The following is a 17404-nucleotide window of genomic DNA, read 5'->3' on the forward strand; positions in this document are numbered from 1 at the left end:
GCAACGTACGTTGCTGCGATGTTCGCCCATTCGTATCTTGACCGGCCTTGTGGTCATGCCAACATACTCTTTCCTACAAGGGCTGATCAAATAGACCAAGTTCCGGCTGTTGCAGTTGGTAAAGGAACGTTGTTCCCATGTGGAATTGTTGGAAAAAGTTATATTATGACTCTTTTTTGTGTATTGACAAGATGTGCATGAGCCACACGGGTGGTGCCCTCCAATAGTTGAGATAGCAGAGGGTCTCTCGTTGGTGAGTTGTTTTGGTCTCGTGTGGACCAGCAGATCCTTCAAGTTCTTACCTCGCCTGTGTGCAAACATGGGTTTTGGGAAATTCAGCTTCCCGCAATTGAGAATATTCCAGTGTCTATTCACAATTTTTGTGATCTGGTTCGAATTGGTGTTGTACGTTGTGACACAGATAGGGCGTTGGTCTTGTTCTTTTTCTACTGTAGGTTCCAATAGGGCATCTCTGTTATTATTCCGTGCTCTCTTAAAACCCTTGTTGACTACCTTGCTTGGATAGTTCCTATTACTGAGCTTGGTTTTCAAGTCAGCTGCTTGGGTTTTAAAGTCTTCGATAGCACTGCAATTACGCCTCAGACGGAGAAACTGTCCGTAGGGTAAATTGTCGCGTAGATGTCGTGGATGGAAACTGTTATATAGCAACAGGCTGTTTTTAGCCGTAGGTTTGAAGTGAGTAGATGTCTCTAGATTGCCATTAGAGGGGTAGATATTTAGATCAAGAAAAACTAGGTTTTCATTTGAGGCTGTGTGGGTAAACTTGAGGAACCGATCTTGTTGGTTAAGCCAAGTCATGAATTGGACCACAGAGTCTTGATCACCCCTCCAGATGACTAAAACGTCATCTATATATCTTTTCCATGCGACCACATGGTTCTTATAGGGGTTCTGGTCGTTCAGGATTCTGGTGGCTTCGAGATGGTGCACATAGAGCCCTGCTAGGCTCGGCGCACAGGTGCTGCCCATGCTCGTGCCGTGTCTTTGTAGATAGTATGTGTTTTCATACATGAAGAAATTCTTCTTCAGGGTCATGGAGATGCATTCTAGGACCACTTGTCTCGGAGTGTGGTACAACCAAGGAGTTGAGAAAAGAACTTCCTCAATTATTTCGAGAGTCTCTTGGTGGGGGAGACTCGTGTACAGACTCTCTACATCCAGTCCCAGGAGGAGGTCCTGGTTGGGGTCAAAAGGTATCTCTTTAACCAGCTGTAGGACTGCTTTCGTGTCCTTTAGATAGGTACTGGTCTTTTGTACTATCGGTCTAAGGAAGGCATCTGCAAATTTTGACAAAGGTTCAAGGACTGATTGTATTCCGGATACTATAGGGCGCCCTGGTGGATATGGGGCGTCCTTGTGGATCTTGGGGATGGTGTAGAAATAAGGAGTTTTTGGATTCTTTTGAATCAGAAAATCACTCTCTTGTTTCGTTAGCCAGTCGTGTGCCAATGCTTCTTCAATCATTATGAGGATACAGATCCTGACTTCTTCAGTCGGGTCTTCCCTTAGTATTTGGTAATTACGTCTGTCCTCAAGTAGTTTCCTGCACTCCCTATCATAGTTGGTATATGTTTGTATCACCGTTGCTCCGCCCTTGTCGGCAGGCTTAATTACAATAGTTTCATTATTTGACAGTTCATGCAGGGCCGTTCTCTCAGCTGTGGAGGTGTTGTTAAAGACATCACCCCCGTCAGTGGTTAGCTTCTCCAGATCTGCCATGACTGCCTTTTCAAAAGTTAACAGTTCAACTGGTAACATAGAGTCTAGAGGTGTGAAAGAGGATTTGTTTTTTAGGCCTGTATCTGTTGGGACAGACGTTTCATTATTTGAGTCCTGAAAAAAAGCTTTCAGCTTAAGTTTTCGTGTAAACTCTTTCATTTCTTGGCAGAGTTTGAATTTATCCATTTTGTGTGTGGGAACGAAACCCAAGCCCTTACTTAGGACATTCTCCTGAGCTTCCGTTAGTAGGTGGTCAGACAAGTTTACTACTAAGTTCCCCGACTGGTTGACGCTGTTTGACTCCGGGTTGATACCCCTAGGGGTGTGGCTGGCTGTTGATTCCAGTGTACCTGTGTACCTTTCCGATTGCGGCCCTTTCTTGTTCCTTGGCGCTGGCCTAAAAAAGGCGGCTGGCCATAGTGGTTGAAAGGGGGCATTTGTTGGTCCCAAGGTGGGAATTGGTTCCCCATGAAGACAGGCCCTGGTGGGTATTGCATGAAACCGGGAGGGCCTTGCATGAAGGGAGGTGGTCCTTGATATGGGCCCCAACCTCTCCCACCTCGTGGGTAGCCTCTGCCAGAGAATTGTGTACCACCTCGTGTACTCTGGTTGCTGTTCCTACTGGAGTTCGATCCGTTAGAACTAGTGTCCGACATGTCAGTGTCCTGGTCAGTGTTCTGATTTTTGGACACATGATCTTTTTTAATGTAGGGGTAAATACGTTCATGCGTGAAGTTCTCTGTGTCTTTTTTGTGTTTCTTATATTTGTTCTTTTTGAGGGTGCATTCAAATTCTGTCATTTCTTGATTTAGTTCCTCCAGTCTTTTTTTCAGAGCGGTTGGGGATAGGTAGCTCTTTATTTTCACTTCTAACTGGGTTATCTCTATTTTGAGTTCTTGTGTTAGTTTGGTTGCTGTTTTTACTATCAGGACTAGCCAGTCCCTAGTACACTTCCAGCTTATTAGAGACCAGTCCCTCTTGAATTCCAAATCATGCGTGAAGATAAATGGTTCGTTTTTCACTATTAGGCCAGGGGGGGCCGTTTTTGATTTCAAATACTCGGACATGAGAAGCCCATGTAGAGCTGTCTTTATTTGTGTTCTCCTAAGGGCTGCCAACTCGTCCCAGTCACCTTCATTGATGCCCGGTTCAGTGTTGCTCAGCCCCTCGAACGGGCGTAGGTTTGCTAGGATCCTATCGACCTCCTCATCGTCAAATGCGAGGCCTCCAGCTTCCTCCATCGAGGCTAGTAAGAAGTGTGTATGCTGGATGTGTGTGCGTAGAAGGTTGGAACTATGTGTGTAGGGAAGAGAAAAGAAAGAGAGAAGTAGAAAGTACCGAATTGGTTGTTCTACTAAGGTCTAGAAATTCTGGTAGGCTCTAAATGGAGCGAAAAGACTCCCACAGCTGCGCGCTGTCTCAAGACTAAGGGATATCAAAAAAGGGAGTGAAGAGGTGGTGCGACAAGGCACCGCGGTGGGCTAATCCTCCTCTTGTGAAAGCATAAATAATCAACAGAGACCACCTGAACCAAGTATTCAGTATATATTCCGATGGTGTTGGAATACACTCAGTGTGTTAAAATACCCCTCACACACCAAAAGGGCCCTTGGTGTCATGCTTCATCATCATGGGGCACTATTTCCTCATTCAAAAAGTATGTATCTCTGGTTGGATAGACATCTCACTGCTAGTTTCTGATGCTCTATATTGTTGTGTGTATTTATATGTGTGTCCATTTTAATTTTTTTTCCATTGTTATCTATATTTTTTTCCTATTGTTATCCTTTGTGGCCACATAGCCCTGGCTAGAAATCCTTGGCTTGCCAGTCAATACGCCCAGGATTTTCTCTCCCATATTTTCTCTTTCCATATTCGGCAAAACCTGGTCCCCCCAAGAAATCTTTGGCGTGCCATGTAAATAGCATAAGTGTGTTTCCTTCCCCACTTTTTGTATTTTCCTTCCATACAGGTATTCACTAGGAAAGCGCATTGGGATCCGCGCTCCTTCTAATATCCTGTGTTCTTATCCTTTCAGGCTTATATCATCAGTAGTACTGACCGAGCTTCTTACACGTGTATCTATTAAGTTAATTCATACACATTGATCCAACACTACTACTCTCTACCTGTGGGAGCGCATTAGTGAGTGACAGGGGGATCTTTTTACCCGGTCCTGACGAAGGGGCATGTCGCCCCGAAACATGTTGACCCACACAGGAGAGCAAGACTAGTAACCCGCTCTTGCCCTCCGCCTCACCCCTTTTAACGATACCAGCCAGTGCCTATTAAATAATTTTTTCTAAACACCAGGCCAGGTATCTTTTAACTTCACTGTTATCACTCCTGACCCCACGTACACTCACTCCATCATCACTCACATAGTACTCACAAAAAGGTGCTCCGGCGTAGCCGCTTGTCGCAGCACTGCCCCGTCCCGCAGCGGGGGCGGGAAGACCCCGATGATGAAGCATGACACCAAGGGCCCTTTTGGTGTGTGAGGGGTATTTTAACACACTGAGTGTATTCCAACACCATCGGAATATATACTGAATACTTGGTTCAGGTGGTCTCTGTTGATTGTCTCTTTAATGTAAACATCCTGGATGGCATTGGATTGTGTTGATTTTTGTGTGTTTGTCGTTTTTTTGGGGTGTACTGTTGATGTGGACTGGCCATGTGGGTAGTGGTGGCTATCTTGAGTGCTGGTACAGGCAGGCCCTGCACATGTGCTTGGGGTGCAAGGGGCCATTTTGAAGACAGGCAGTGTCTGAGGCCTGCACCCATTTTGCCTAGCTTTCATCCATTATGCCCAGGGGTAGTGAGTGGTGCATGGGCCTAGTCTTTCTGTGGGGTGTCTTCTTCAATTTAAACATCATTGAGGGCATGGATGGCCTGGGATTGTGCTGAAGTTTGTGGTTTTTTTCGATTTTTTTGGGCTGCTGTTGGGGCCTTTTGCCCAGGGGTAGTGCGTGGTGCATGGGCTGAGTCTGCCTGTGGGGTCTCTTTAATGTAAACATCCTGGATGGCATTGGATTGTGGTGATTTTTGTGTGTTTTTTGTTTTTTTGGGGTGTACTGTTGATGTGGACTGGCCATGTGGGTGGTGGTGGCCATCTTGAGTGCTGGTACAGGCAGGCCCTGCACATGTGCTTGGGATGCAAGGGGCCATTTTGAAGACAGGCAGTGTCTGAGGCCTGCACCCATTTTGCCTAGCTTTCATCCATTATGCCCAAGGGTAGTGAGTGGTGCATGGGCCTAGTCTTTCTGTGGGGTGTCTTCTTGAATGTAAACATCATTGAGGGCATGGATGGCCTGGGATTGTGCTGAATGTTGTGGTTTTTTTCAATTTTTTTGGGCTGCTGTTGGGGCCTTTTGCCCAGGGGTAGTGAGTGGTGCATGGGCTGAGTCTGCCCGTGGGGTCTCTTTAATGTAAACATCCTGGATGGCATTGGATTGTGGTGATTTGTGTGTGTTTGTCTTTTTTTTGGGGTGTACTGTTGATGTGGACTGGCCATGTGGGTGGTGGTGGCCATCTTGAGTGCTGGTACAGGCAGGCCCTGCACATGTGCTTGGGGTGCAAGGGGCCATTTTGAAGACAGGCAGTGTCTGAGGCCTGCACCCATTTTGCCTAGCTTTCATCCATTATGCCCAGGGGTAGTGAGTGGTGCATGGGCCTAATCTTTCTGTGGGGTGTCTTCTTGAATTTAAACATCATTGAGGGCATGGATGGCCTGGGATTGTGCTGAAGTTTGTGGTTGTTTTTTATTTTTTTGGGCTGCTGTTGGGGCCTTTTGCCCAGGGGTAGTGCGTGGTGCATGGGCTGAGTCTGCCTGTGGGGTCTCTTTAATGTAAACATCCTGGATGGCATTGGATTGTGGTGATTTTTGTGTGTTTTTCGTTTTTTTGGGGTGCACTGTTGATGTGGACTGGCCATGTGGGTGGTGGTGGCCATCTTGAGTGCTGGTACAGGCAGGCCCTGCACATGTGCTTGGGATGCAAGGGGCCATTTTGAAGACAGGCAGTGTCTGAGGCCTGCACCCATTTTGCCTAGCTTTCATCCATTATGCCCAGGGGTAGTGAGTGGTGCATAGGCCTAGTCTTTCTGTGGGGTGTCTTCTTGAATTTAAACATCATTGAGGGCATGGATGGCCTGGGATTGTGCTGAATTTTGTGGGTTTTTTCAATTTTTTTGGGCTGCTGTTGGGGCCTTTTGCCCAGGGATAGTAGTGGTGCATGGGCTGAGTCTGCCTGTGGGGTCTCTTTAATGTAAACATCCTGGATGGCATTGGATTGTGGTGATTTTTGTGTGTTTGTCGTTTTTTTGGGGTGTACTGTTGATGTGGACTGGCCATGTGGGTGGTGGTGGCCATCTTGAGTGCTGGTACAGGCAGGCCCTGCACATGTGCTTAGGGTGCAAGGGGCCATTTTGAAGACAGGCAGTGTCTGAGGCCTGTACCCATTTTGCCTAGCTTTCATCCATTATGCCCAGGGGTAGTGAGTGGTGCATGGGCCTAGTCTTTCTGTGGGGTGTCTTCTTGAATTTAAACGTCATTGAGGGCATGGATGGCCTGGGATTGTGCTGAAGTTTGTGGTTTTTTTCGATTTTTTTGGGCTGCTGTTGGGGCCTTTTGCCCAGGGGTAGTGCGTGGTGCATGGGCTGAGTCTGCCTGTGGGGTCTCTTTAATGTAAACATCCTGGATGGCATTGGATTGTGGTGATTTTTGTGTGTTTTTTGTTTTGTTGGGGTGTACTGTTGATGTGGACTGGCCATGTGGGTGGTGGTGGCCATCTTGAGTGCTGGTACAGGCAGGCCCTGCACATGTGCTTGGGGTGCAAGGGGCCATTTTGAAGACAGGCAGTGTCTGAGGCCTGCACCCATTTTGCCTAGCTTTCATCCATTATGCCCAGGGGTAGTGAGTGGTGCATGGGCCTAGTCTTTCTGTGGGGTGTCGTCTTGAATTTAAACATCATTGAGGGCATGGATGGCCTGGGATTGTGCTGAATTTTGTGGGTTTTTTCGATTTTTGGGGGTGTATAACTGATGTTCCTCTGTCTTCCATTGCTTTTAGGTGCACAAGAGAACCACCAGTGCCAGGAAGAAGTCCTGCTGCGGTGTGTGCAGCACAACGTCACGTGTGGCCACAGACAACTCTGCAACTTGTGCAACTGCGGCCTGCTGTTCTGAGTGACATCTGAAGAAGATGGCCCCAAAAAAAGTTGCCCTTAGCTCCTCTAGCAAGAAAGTTGCCAGTAAGGAGCAGAAGAAGCAAGTGGCGCCACTTACCAAGGAGACTGGTGTGACGACCGCCACATTTTTTGGGATAAAAAAAAGTACGCCTGCAGCAGCAGCGGGGTCTGCTGGGGACCAAGCTGGGAGCAGCACCTCCTCTCCATTGGGCTCAGTGCCACCACCACCACACCAACTTAGGTCCAAGCCCTTGAGTGCTGCAGAGGCAGCCAGTATAGTTGTTCAATCACCATCGACCAGTGATGTTGGCTCATCGCAAGAAAGTAGCAGCATCCCTCAATCAACACAGGTTGTTGTAACTCATCTGACGAGTGTTAAACAACCACAGCCGCAACAACAACCACATGTGCAAGTACAAGCCCAAGTACATGTGGAAGGAGAGGCGGTGCAAGGAGAGGAGCAAGCAGAGGTGCATGGAGCGGCACAAGTTCCCACAATAGTTGTTCCTCCCGAAGTAGGGGCACATCAGGAAATCGACATTCAAGCCGAGGTATCACATGAGGAAGCCACTCCTCCTGATAATTCATTGTCTTCCAGATCCCCTGCAAGGAAAAGATCAAGGATGGTGTCTACTTCTTCTTCAAGCCCCCTTCCTTCTGATTATATGGATCAAACTTGGGAACCACCACGGCTGTCTGAGAGGGAGGCACACCATGATCTGACAAAGGTAGCTAAGCGTAAAAGGAAGGTCCCAGAAAGTCTCAGAGTCATGGAGTGTGATGATGACGCTGAACAAGAAGGGGCGTATACTGCTCCTGCTGATGAAGATTCTCATGATGACGACGCAGTCATCATAGGCGTCACTCCAGCCTCAGCGGACATGCAGCACACAGACATTTTCACCCTAGCCCGAAATTCTCCTGAGCGTGATGATGATAATGGCGGCGTGGGAATGGGACCACCAGGAATGCAGTTAACTAGTACAGCAACACCACCACCTACAGCTTCCATATTTTCTCGCCGGAAGGGACCTTCATCCACCTCGACCTCCATGTTCTCCATTAGTGGTGCTGTAAGTGCACAACGTACTAAATTTCGGCAACACACATCCTCCAGTTCATCTGGCATTAGCAGCATTCCCAGTATCGCCTCCTCCGCTCCCCACAGACATTTCAAATCTGCAGTTTGGGACTTCTTTACTGTTAGCCCAACAAAGGAAAACATAGCCATTTGTACCATTTGTAAGGTTCAAGTTAGTCGTGGTAAGCTTGGTACCAACTATGGTACCGGAGGCCAGAGAGGTCATCTTAAGAGACAGCACACTGTCAAATGGCTGGCGCACCTAAGGGAGATCAAGGATGCCCGAATTGCAAGTCAACAAATAGTATCCGTTGATGTTTCATCTGCTGATGACGAGGAGGAAGAAGAAGCGTCAGACATTTCTTCACTTACACCTAGTACCCCTGTCAGCAGCAGATCTATGAGCCACACTAAGAGTGTGGGAGAGAGTGAGACACCAATGCGAAAAAGTTCATCAGCGAGCGTAACTGGGTCGAAGAAGTCATCATCATCATCCCGTAAAATGGTCCAGGGCAATATTAGAACCATGTTGTTTTCAGACGCGCCATATGAACGCAACCACCCAACGGCGCGTCTGTATAACACTAAGCTGGCTAAAATGCTAGCGCTGGACCTTCTCCCTTTTTCTTTTGTAGAAGGAGTTGGTTTTCTAGAATTAGTGGCAGCGCTCTGCCCTAAATGGAAGGTTCCTAGCCGGTTCTATTTTGCCCGAGTTGCGGTTCCAGCACTACATGAAGATGTGCTGGAGGTGATTGGGGCAGCTTTGCAGAAGAGTGCTGTTCACACTATATATCTGACAACAGACATGTGGACCAGTGGCACAGGCACTGATTACATGTGCATCACTGCACACTGGGTCTCTTTTTCAGGGGTTAAAGCAAAGCTAAACTCAGGTGTTGACCCGGACCAAGTTTTTAAAGCTGCTCGGAAACATGCAACACTAGCCATGTTTGGCTTGGAGCTTCGTCATACAGCAGAAAACATTTTGAATGAGTTTAACACAAAGGTCTTTCACTGGCTGTCCTCAAAAAAACGCGAGATTGGTTATGTTTCCACGGATAATGGCGCCAATGTAGTTAAGGCCATGGATCTGGGTCACTATTTCAGAGTGCCCTGTTTGGCGCACTGTATAAACCTGGTTGTTAAAAAATTCTTGAGTGAAGACAGTCCAGCGTGCGAGTTAGTGGCCACCTGTCGAAAAATGTGCAACCATTTCAGCCATTCTTTTAAGGCCCGGAAGCATCTAAGGAGCCTGCTACATGAACGTCGAATGCCAGTGAAAGCACTCATCCAGGAGGTGCCAACACGTTGGAACTCAACCTTCTACATGCTTGAGCGTCTGTATGAGCAGTTTACGGTACTCGATCAGTATTTCTTAACACTGGGTACAGCTCAGAAGGACCTGAGGCTAGATGCGGCGGAATGGAAGCTAGTTAAAAGCCTGACAGACATGCTTCGTCCTTTTGAGGTCTTCACGCGTGCAGTCAGCAGGGAGGACTGTAATTTGGGAAAAGCTATCCCATTGTTGCGCATGCTGGAGCACAAACTGAAGGCGGTGTCTTCTAAGTTTCAAAAAGATGAAGAAAAGCAAGAAGCTTTTGTTTTGGCGGAGAAATTATTAGAGCGCCTACTTGGCGATGAACGTCTTCAAAAGATCCACTCAGAACAGCATTACATTTGTGCTACTATTCTGGAACCACGCTACAATAAGGCGCTGGCAGGCAGAGCATTATTTCCTTTTGGTGATGAAGATGTTACAAAGTACAAACGTTGGCTAGCCTTGTCAGCCATGAGGTTTGAAAGAGAACGGCAGAAAATTGAAGGAAAAGGCAGTACATCAGCATCAGCCGGCCATCCCCAGTCAAAAGAATCCACTTCTGCACCTGTGGCTGTGGCAGAAGTGACCTCTCAGCCGTTAAAGACACCGGCAACCAGATCATCTGCACCAGACACAACAGAAACATTGGGTGATGAAGAGGATTGGCTAACTGAGATTGGGTTTGGTTCTCAAAAGGTCAGAGCAAAAAGTAAGCAAAGTGAAGGAACCGTGGAGAACCTTCAGTCGATGGTGCAGGACTATCTGAATGACTCAACAGAGGTCTATGTTAATGGTGACCCATTGGCGTATTGCATGGGAAAAAAGAATTGTGGCCAGAGATCACCAACCTGGCTATAAATTACTTGTCTTGCCCACTCGCAAGCGTGTCTTCTGAACGTGTTTTAGTGCTGCTGGTGGCATTGTAACTTACAAACGGACCCGCCTCTCGCCCAAAAATGTGGAGAGGTTAACAATGATCAAGATGAATCAGTACCTCATACCACCAGATTACAAAGTACGAGAATACACGCCGGAAGAAGACGAGGAGGACAGCAACTTAGATGAGGGAATTTCTTCTGTGTTAGGTGACACTGACCTACTCCTGCCTGAATTCGCAGAGTATGAGGACGAACTCTTATTCCCTGACACCGAGCCCTGAAAATGAGCCAATGAATCAATAACTTTCTTTTTCGTCCTTATTCACTTTTATTCGTGTGTGTCTGTCTTTCTTTGTTTTGCACAGTTAATATAATTAAAACTTTAATCACCGGTACTTTTGCTTTTTGCCTGTTTGGGGGGCTTCTACTTGTTTCCGCCTGGGTTGACGGGTCTGGGGCCATTGCTGGGAAGCTCTAATACCGGATAAAACTGGTTTGGACAAAATCCATGAGGAAAAAGTTTTTGCATTTTCTGACATTTCGCTCAATGTAGCGTTTTCGGGGGCCTGTTTGGGGGGCTTCCTGGTGTTTGTGGGTGGGTTTCGGGGTCTGGGAGCACTGCTGGGTATGGATAGTTTTGATAGCAAGAGGTTTGAAGGAAATCCATGGAGGCAGAGGGGAGTTAGGGCCTAGCTGCAGAGCGCGCTGAGTGATTTTGGAAATTTTCCTGAAAATTTCAAAGTCCCCACTTTTGTATATTTGCTTTTTGCCTGTTTGGGGGGCTTCTACTTGTTTCAGCCTGGGTTGATGGGTCTGGGGCCATTGCTGGGAAGCTGTAATACCGGATAAAACTGGTTTGGACAAAATCCATAAGGAAAAAGTTTTTGCATTTTCTGACATTTCGCTCAATGTCGCGTTTTCGGGGGCCTGTTTGGGGGGCTTCCTGGTGTTTGTGGGTAGGTTACGGGGTCTGGGAGCACTGCTGGGTATGGATAGTTTTGATAGCAAGAGGTTTGAAGGAAATCCATGGAGGCAAAGGGGAGTTAGGGCCTAGCTGCAGAGCGCGCGCTGAGTGATTTTGGACATTTTCCTGAAAATTTCTAAGTCCCCAGTTTTGTATATTTGCTTTTTGCCTGTTTGGGGGGCTTCTACTTGTTTCCGCCTGGGTTGACGGGTCTGGGACCATTTCTGGGAAGCTCTAATACCGGATAAAAGTGGTTTGGACCAAACCGGAGACAAAATATATTTGTTGTGTTTTTGCTGACTTGCTTGTCTATGAGGTGCTCTTTGGGGGGGTTCCGGGTGTTTGTGGGTGGGTTTGGGGGTCTGAGAGCACTGCTGGCACAGTCTAGTTTTGATTGCATTTGCTTTTCAGGAAATCCATGGTGGAAAACGGGAGTTATGACCTAGCTGCACAGCGCGTTTGGACAGAAGGCAGAAAAATATTGTAAGTAATATGAGATTTTCCATTTTGGCTTTTTGGCTGTTTGGGGGTGTTGTGCTTGTTTGTGGGTGGGTTGGCGGGTCTTGGGGCATTGCTGGGAAGGTCTAATACTGGATAAAACTGGTTTGGAGAAAATCCATGCGGAAAAGCCTTTTGGCACTTTTTGTAACTTAGGGTTCGTTAGGGTTAGCCCTAGCAGCAAGATTGCATGTGTTTCGGGGTGTTCTAGATTTTTGCAACTGAGTTCTGGCGTCTTAGAGCACTCGTGGGAATGTGTAATTTTGGTTGCAAGTGATTTGAAGAAAATCCATGGTGGGAAAGGGGGGATTTGGCATAGTTAAAGAAAGCGTTTGCCACTATTCTTAACTTAGGGCTCGTTAGGGTTAGCAGTATTTGTATTGCATCTGAGTTCTGGCGTCTTAGAGCACTCGTGGGAATGTATAATTTTGGTTGCAAGTGATTTGAAGAAAATCCATGGTGGGAAAGGGGGGATTTGGCATAGTTAAAGAAAGCGTTTGCCACTATTCTTAACTTAGGGCTCGTTAGGGTTAGCAGTATTTGTATTGCATCTGTTGGGTGGGGGGCTGTTTGTGGGGGGTTTGCGAGTCTTGGAGCGATGCTGGGTATGGATACTTTTGCTTGCTTGCAAGTGCTTTGAATACAATCCACGGTGGATAAGGGGGGGTTTGGGCCTACTTTTACTTTCAAAGTACGTTTTGTCACCAGTTTTTCTACTAGGCCTCGTTTTTTGAGATCTGATTGGTGGTCTTCTACATTTTTGCGACTGGCTTTAGTAAGGGTCTGGGTGGGAGCACTGCTGGGAAGGTCTAATTTTGTTCTAAAACACAGGGATATATTATCAAGGGGCTTTATCTTTAAAAGCCAAGAAAGCGGAGATAAAATTATCTCCCTATTACCAAGCTGTCGCTAACACCAGTTAGCGACAGCTAATAGGAGATAGTGACCATCTTGGGCCCCGCTTTGCATGTCAGTGATATTTATCACTAATGACATGCAAAGTGGGCGTGCCAAGATGTTAGCGACTGAAAACAGTCGCTAACATCGCTATCTCCTATTACCAACTTTTGGAGATATTCGCGCTAAGCGCGAATATCTCCAAAAGCTAACACTTGCCCAGGAGCAGTTCTTAGCCATGTTATCCAATGGGAGGTGGATAACATGGCTAAGAGCATTTGCTCGATAATGCATGAATATCGCTGACTTTTCAGCGATATTCATGCATTGCGGCCGTTTTTTATCGCATTTGCGATAAACCTTGCTAATAGCAAGGTTTATCTGCGATAAAAATCGCCGATTTGCGGCGATAATTTTTGTCTCTAAATAAGTTAGAGACAAAAATTATCTCTATTGGTTGGTAATATGCCCCACAGTTTACAGTACACCTAGCTTGAGGGGAAAGATCCGCTAAATTAATTTGCCCATACTTATTTATCCTTCAAAAGGAGACTCAGACAGAGTACGCACTTTCAAAAATATTGTACGGTCTATTAGGAAACTAAAAGTGTGACTTTTTGCACTACACAGCTTACATACCTTATATTTATTTGTCAGTGGTGTTCTAATATCACTTCCTGTTTTTCCATCAATAATTACAGGCCGGGTTTCAGTCTGTGCAATGGGAAAAAAAGGATGAAGTCAGGCTTCACATTAGCGAGCCGCAATTCAGCATCCGCCAGGCAGGCAGTGGACAGGGTGTCTTCTGGTCACCAACATTGATGGACGGAGCGTCAGCTGGAATGGAGGAGTCCCGCTAATAAGAGGAATGGTTTGATGCATGCAACTTACCAAATTCAACAGGACAGCTACAACAACATACAGATACAGTATCCGTTCTTTTCTAATTATCTTTAAAGTAATGTTATTGCTGTGAACTTCTATGAGTGTGACTCTGCATTTCTTGGATCTCCATTCTCTGCTTCTAAATTCATCCCTACAGCCATTCTATAGGTTTTACTTCTGCTATTTTTTAAACCTAATTTAATGTAAGAAGTGTTTCTCTGAGTGCAGAGATAGGCAAGTGAAAACGCTGCAGCCCTGTACTGTCGCATTCTGTCATTCACGGTTGTCGAAAATAGTACTTACTTTTCAGTAACCATGCATGCAGTCGTGCATGCACTTCCTTTATGTCACTTAAAAGATTTATGGTTAGCTTGGTACCCAAAGATTTCTTTATCTTCAATTATTGTTTGTCCATGCTGTGCTTTTTTTTTCTTCTCTCAACAAAACTTACCCCAAAAAAAAAAAACATTCCCACCCATTTTCCAAACCCTAACCCTCTTCCCCCGGGCTGTGTGGTTTTGATTGATGTGTGACTAAATGACAGCAATAATTCCACACACTTGCTGGGGAGGATAAGGTCATAGCAACAGGCTGGTGAAGGAATCCGAGGATATATTCTAGACTTACTCAGCTTCAGTACTATTTCTTGTATTAGTAGGCAATGTCAAAGAAATTCAACGCAAGTACTAGTTATACTTTCAATACTTTACCATTTGTTAGGCTACATTGTGGCACTGTTCTAGTGTACTGTCACCTGCTATATTCTCTATCGTACCGTTGTAATGCTCCAGTAAGGACAACGCAGGTTTCATTTTCTTTTTTTCCATAGGCATGCAACTGCCACTGTGTCACACCACTAGTACCACCGCAATGAGGACATTTCATCCGCCCAGGATTGCCAACCTTAATCGCCATTTCCCATGGAGCCAGCCCTGGGCCTAGCCCTACTTTCAAACACAAATTACAGGTAAGATAAGCGTTTGGTGGGAGGTAGTATAATGGAGTATTAGGAGAGACGAGAGATTGACGGTAGTACTACTAAAGTCCTAGGACTCTTGAATTCACTTACTCTGTGAGAGGCACCTGGGGCCAGATGTAGGTAGGGTTTTACCGGTCGGTAATGGCCGAATTCGGCCGTTACCGACCGGTAAAAGGATTTTGAGATGTAGGGGGCAGAATCGGTAAATTTACCGATTCTGTAAATTTACCGATCGGTATTTTTACCGATTCTGTAAATTTGATATGTAGGTGGGACTCTTCTGAGTCCCACAAGCCCTACTAATTCAGTATTTTACCATCAAATTCAATTCGATGGTAAAATACCGAATCCGGTGTGCATGCACGTGTGTGCATGCACACCTGTGCCATATGACAGGCAGACCTGCCCTTAGGGCAGGTATGCCTGCCACATGGCACCCAAACCTTTTTTGGGGGTGCTAGAGGGTGTCAAAGTGACACCCCCTGCACCCTTGTGAAAATCGGTATTTACCGAATCGGTAAATACCGATTCGGTAATGCCCATTCATTCCTATGGGCTTCAAGTATATTTGTGTAGCCCTAACAAAATAATCTCCCGCAAGACCCTCCCTAACCCCAACGGTTGTCCTTCAAAAGTCCCCCAAAAAACCCAAGTCCCAATTCCCACCCCCCAAAAGTCTCTAAAAAAGGGGCAAGGGACACTACGGCAGGATGCTGTTCACTTTAGTGGCCAGGGCATCATACTCCTTGCGGAGGGTGGCATGGTCGGAGCGGAGGCCCTCCCCCAAGGTCTTATATGTTAGGACCTCCTGCTCCAGGTAGGATACTCTGAGGCATAAGCGGCGCTGGCGTGCCTTGCAACTCCTGTGGGGGGCAGCTGCTGTCTTTGCTGCTCGGCGGTTGGCTTTGGTAGCCCGGCTCCGTACCGCTGGAGCACTGCGCTGGCTGGCAGCCCGTGGGGGCACGGAGGAGGATGCAGCTGTCCCAGTGGATGTACCAGTAGACTGCGTGTCCTCCTCCTCCAGGGCCAGCAGCCGCCGATATTCTGTGACAGTGGCATCCAGCCTCCGTTGCCGGGCCATTCGAGCCAGCTCCTTCCTTGTTGGTTTTTGGGATTTGGAAGGAGCAACTATATGAAGAAAGAAAGACATAGTCTGTAACCAATGCTCCTAGAGATTAACACAAAATGATTGAGCAGAAAGTTGTGTCACAGTACAACTAGCAACTTGAAAGCACAGTACATAACTATTGAGGCCAGTATCTATCTAACCTCCCACTTCTTCATCCTTGCTCTAACATTAGTGGGAGTTTAAGGAACAAATTCTACGAGCACTATGGACTTCCATTACAGTCGACTATGACAGTACACCAGTCTTATTCCTCTTCTTCTCTCTTGTTTAGGAAAATTGGTACGTTATCTTATGCAAGCCGGCATAATGCCAGCGCAGTCAACTTGCACCCGAGAAAAACAGACGCACACCATGATGAGTGAGACAGACTTGCGTTACTGTACCGGTCCAGTGCATGCAGGTGGTGAAGCTCTTACTTTTCTATTACGGGTGGCACTGCGAATACTCTATTAAAAGGGCTACTGCTTAATTAATTTAACTTTCACCCTACAGTGCAAATGAGTACTAGAAAAGGAAAATGAAGAAGCTAAATAATCTGATTATCTATCACTTCACATGGGATGTATTTGTTTACATATGGGATAACTTTAGGTGCTTTGCTTTTTATTCAGTGAACAGTGATACACCCACACACGAATGACGTACTACTACTACTAAACTAAACGTATTAAGAGAGGTAGGGAGTGTCCACCGTAAAAACCGGATATATGCTGTGCTTGCAGTTGCAATACAAACTACTGCTACTATTCATGGTAGTAGTTGGACAAAATTACAACTTCTTTTTCTTGCCTTTCCTACACTGGAACGGACGTGCGGGTGCGGTGTTACATGCTCTTCAAAGTAACACTTAGTTCATCCAGTGACCGTATACTCTCTCTAGATACACATATGCTATCTAAGAGTCAGATAGTACCATGATCCAGGCATCCATCCATTCAAAGTATATGCACACATACAGTTTCTGTTTCACCCACCCAGGCTGTTCTCCTTCCACCCATCCTTGCTTCGTCATTCACCCAGCCATGCACCATACCATATTCTTTCCTTCCCAGCCACCTCGGGGACCAAGCAAACACATATCATTCTTCTTTGCCAGTCATCATTAAATTTCTCGTCCTTCCACACTTACTTACACCCTTCTTTCGCTTTTCGTTCATCCCATCCATCAAGTTCATCTCAGATCTGACTGGGATTCTTCTCGCCAAAAACTTCACAGCTAAGTCGAAGTACATTTAGAGGAGGCTACTACCTGGTTGATTTATAATATACCTGTGCAGAAAGCACACTCTGCAGTCTTCAATCTCAATAAGTAAGGAATATATAGCTTACCTCTACCCGCCACCACCGTGTGAACCCTCACAGGCACATTGGTGTCGTCCGGCACTTGCACCGCCTCCTCCCCAGAAGTGTTCTCCTCATCCAGCACCACCACCTCCGCGCTGGCCCCGCCACCAGATGTTCCACCTACAAAGTACATTTAAGAATGTTAGAATACACCACTCACTACTATATAATATTTGGTCTAGGAATAAAGAAATGTGAAAAAAACAGAAAACAATGTAATAATTTGTGACTGTCTACTCTAAAGTAAAAATGTCCCTTTTTCCAGGGAAGGCTGTTGTCTTGCTGCACTTTTTGGCACAACTGATGAATGCTTGCTTTTTATTTTTAACACGCACAACTTTTTCTCCTAACAGACAGAAGCTTGACTTCTAAGAACACGAGCAAGATCAAGTTCAAACCAGGTGAGAGCTCGGCTCGACCACAGGAAATGTGTTCAATTAATCGTCAGCACTAAGCACTTTTCCATTTTCAGTTAATCGTTTAGTTTTATGACAAACTTAAT

The sequence above is a fragment of the Lissotriton helveticus genome, chromosome 6 (assembly GCF_964261635.1).
Source record: "Lissotriton helveticus chromosome 6, aLisHel1.1, whole genome shotgun sequence".
Lineage (NCBI taxonomy): Eukaryota > Metazoa > Chordata > Amphibia > Caudata > Salamandridae > Lissotriton > Lissotriton helveticus.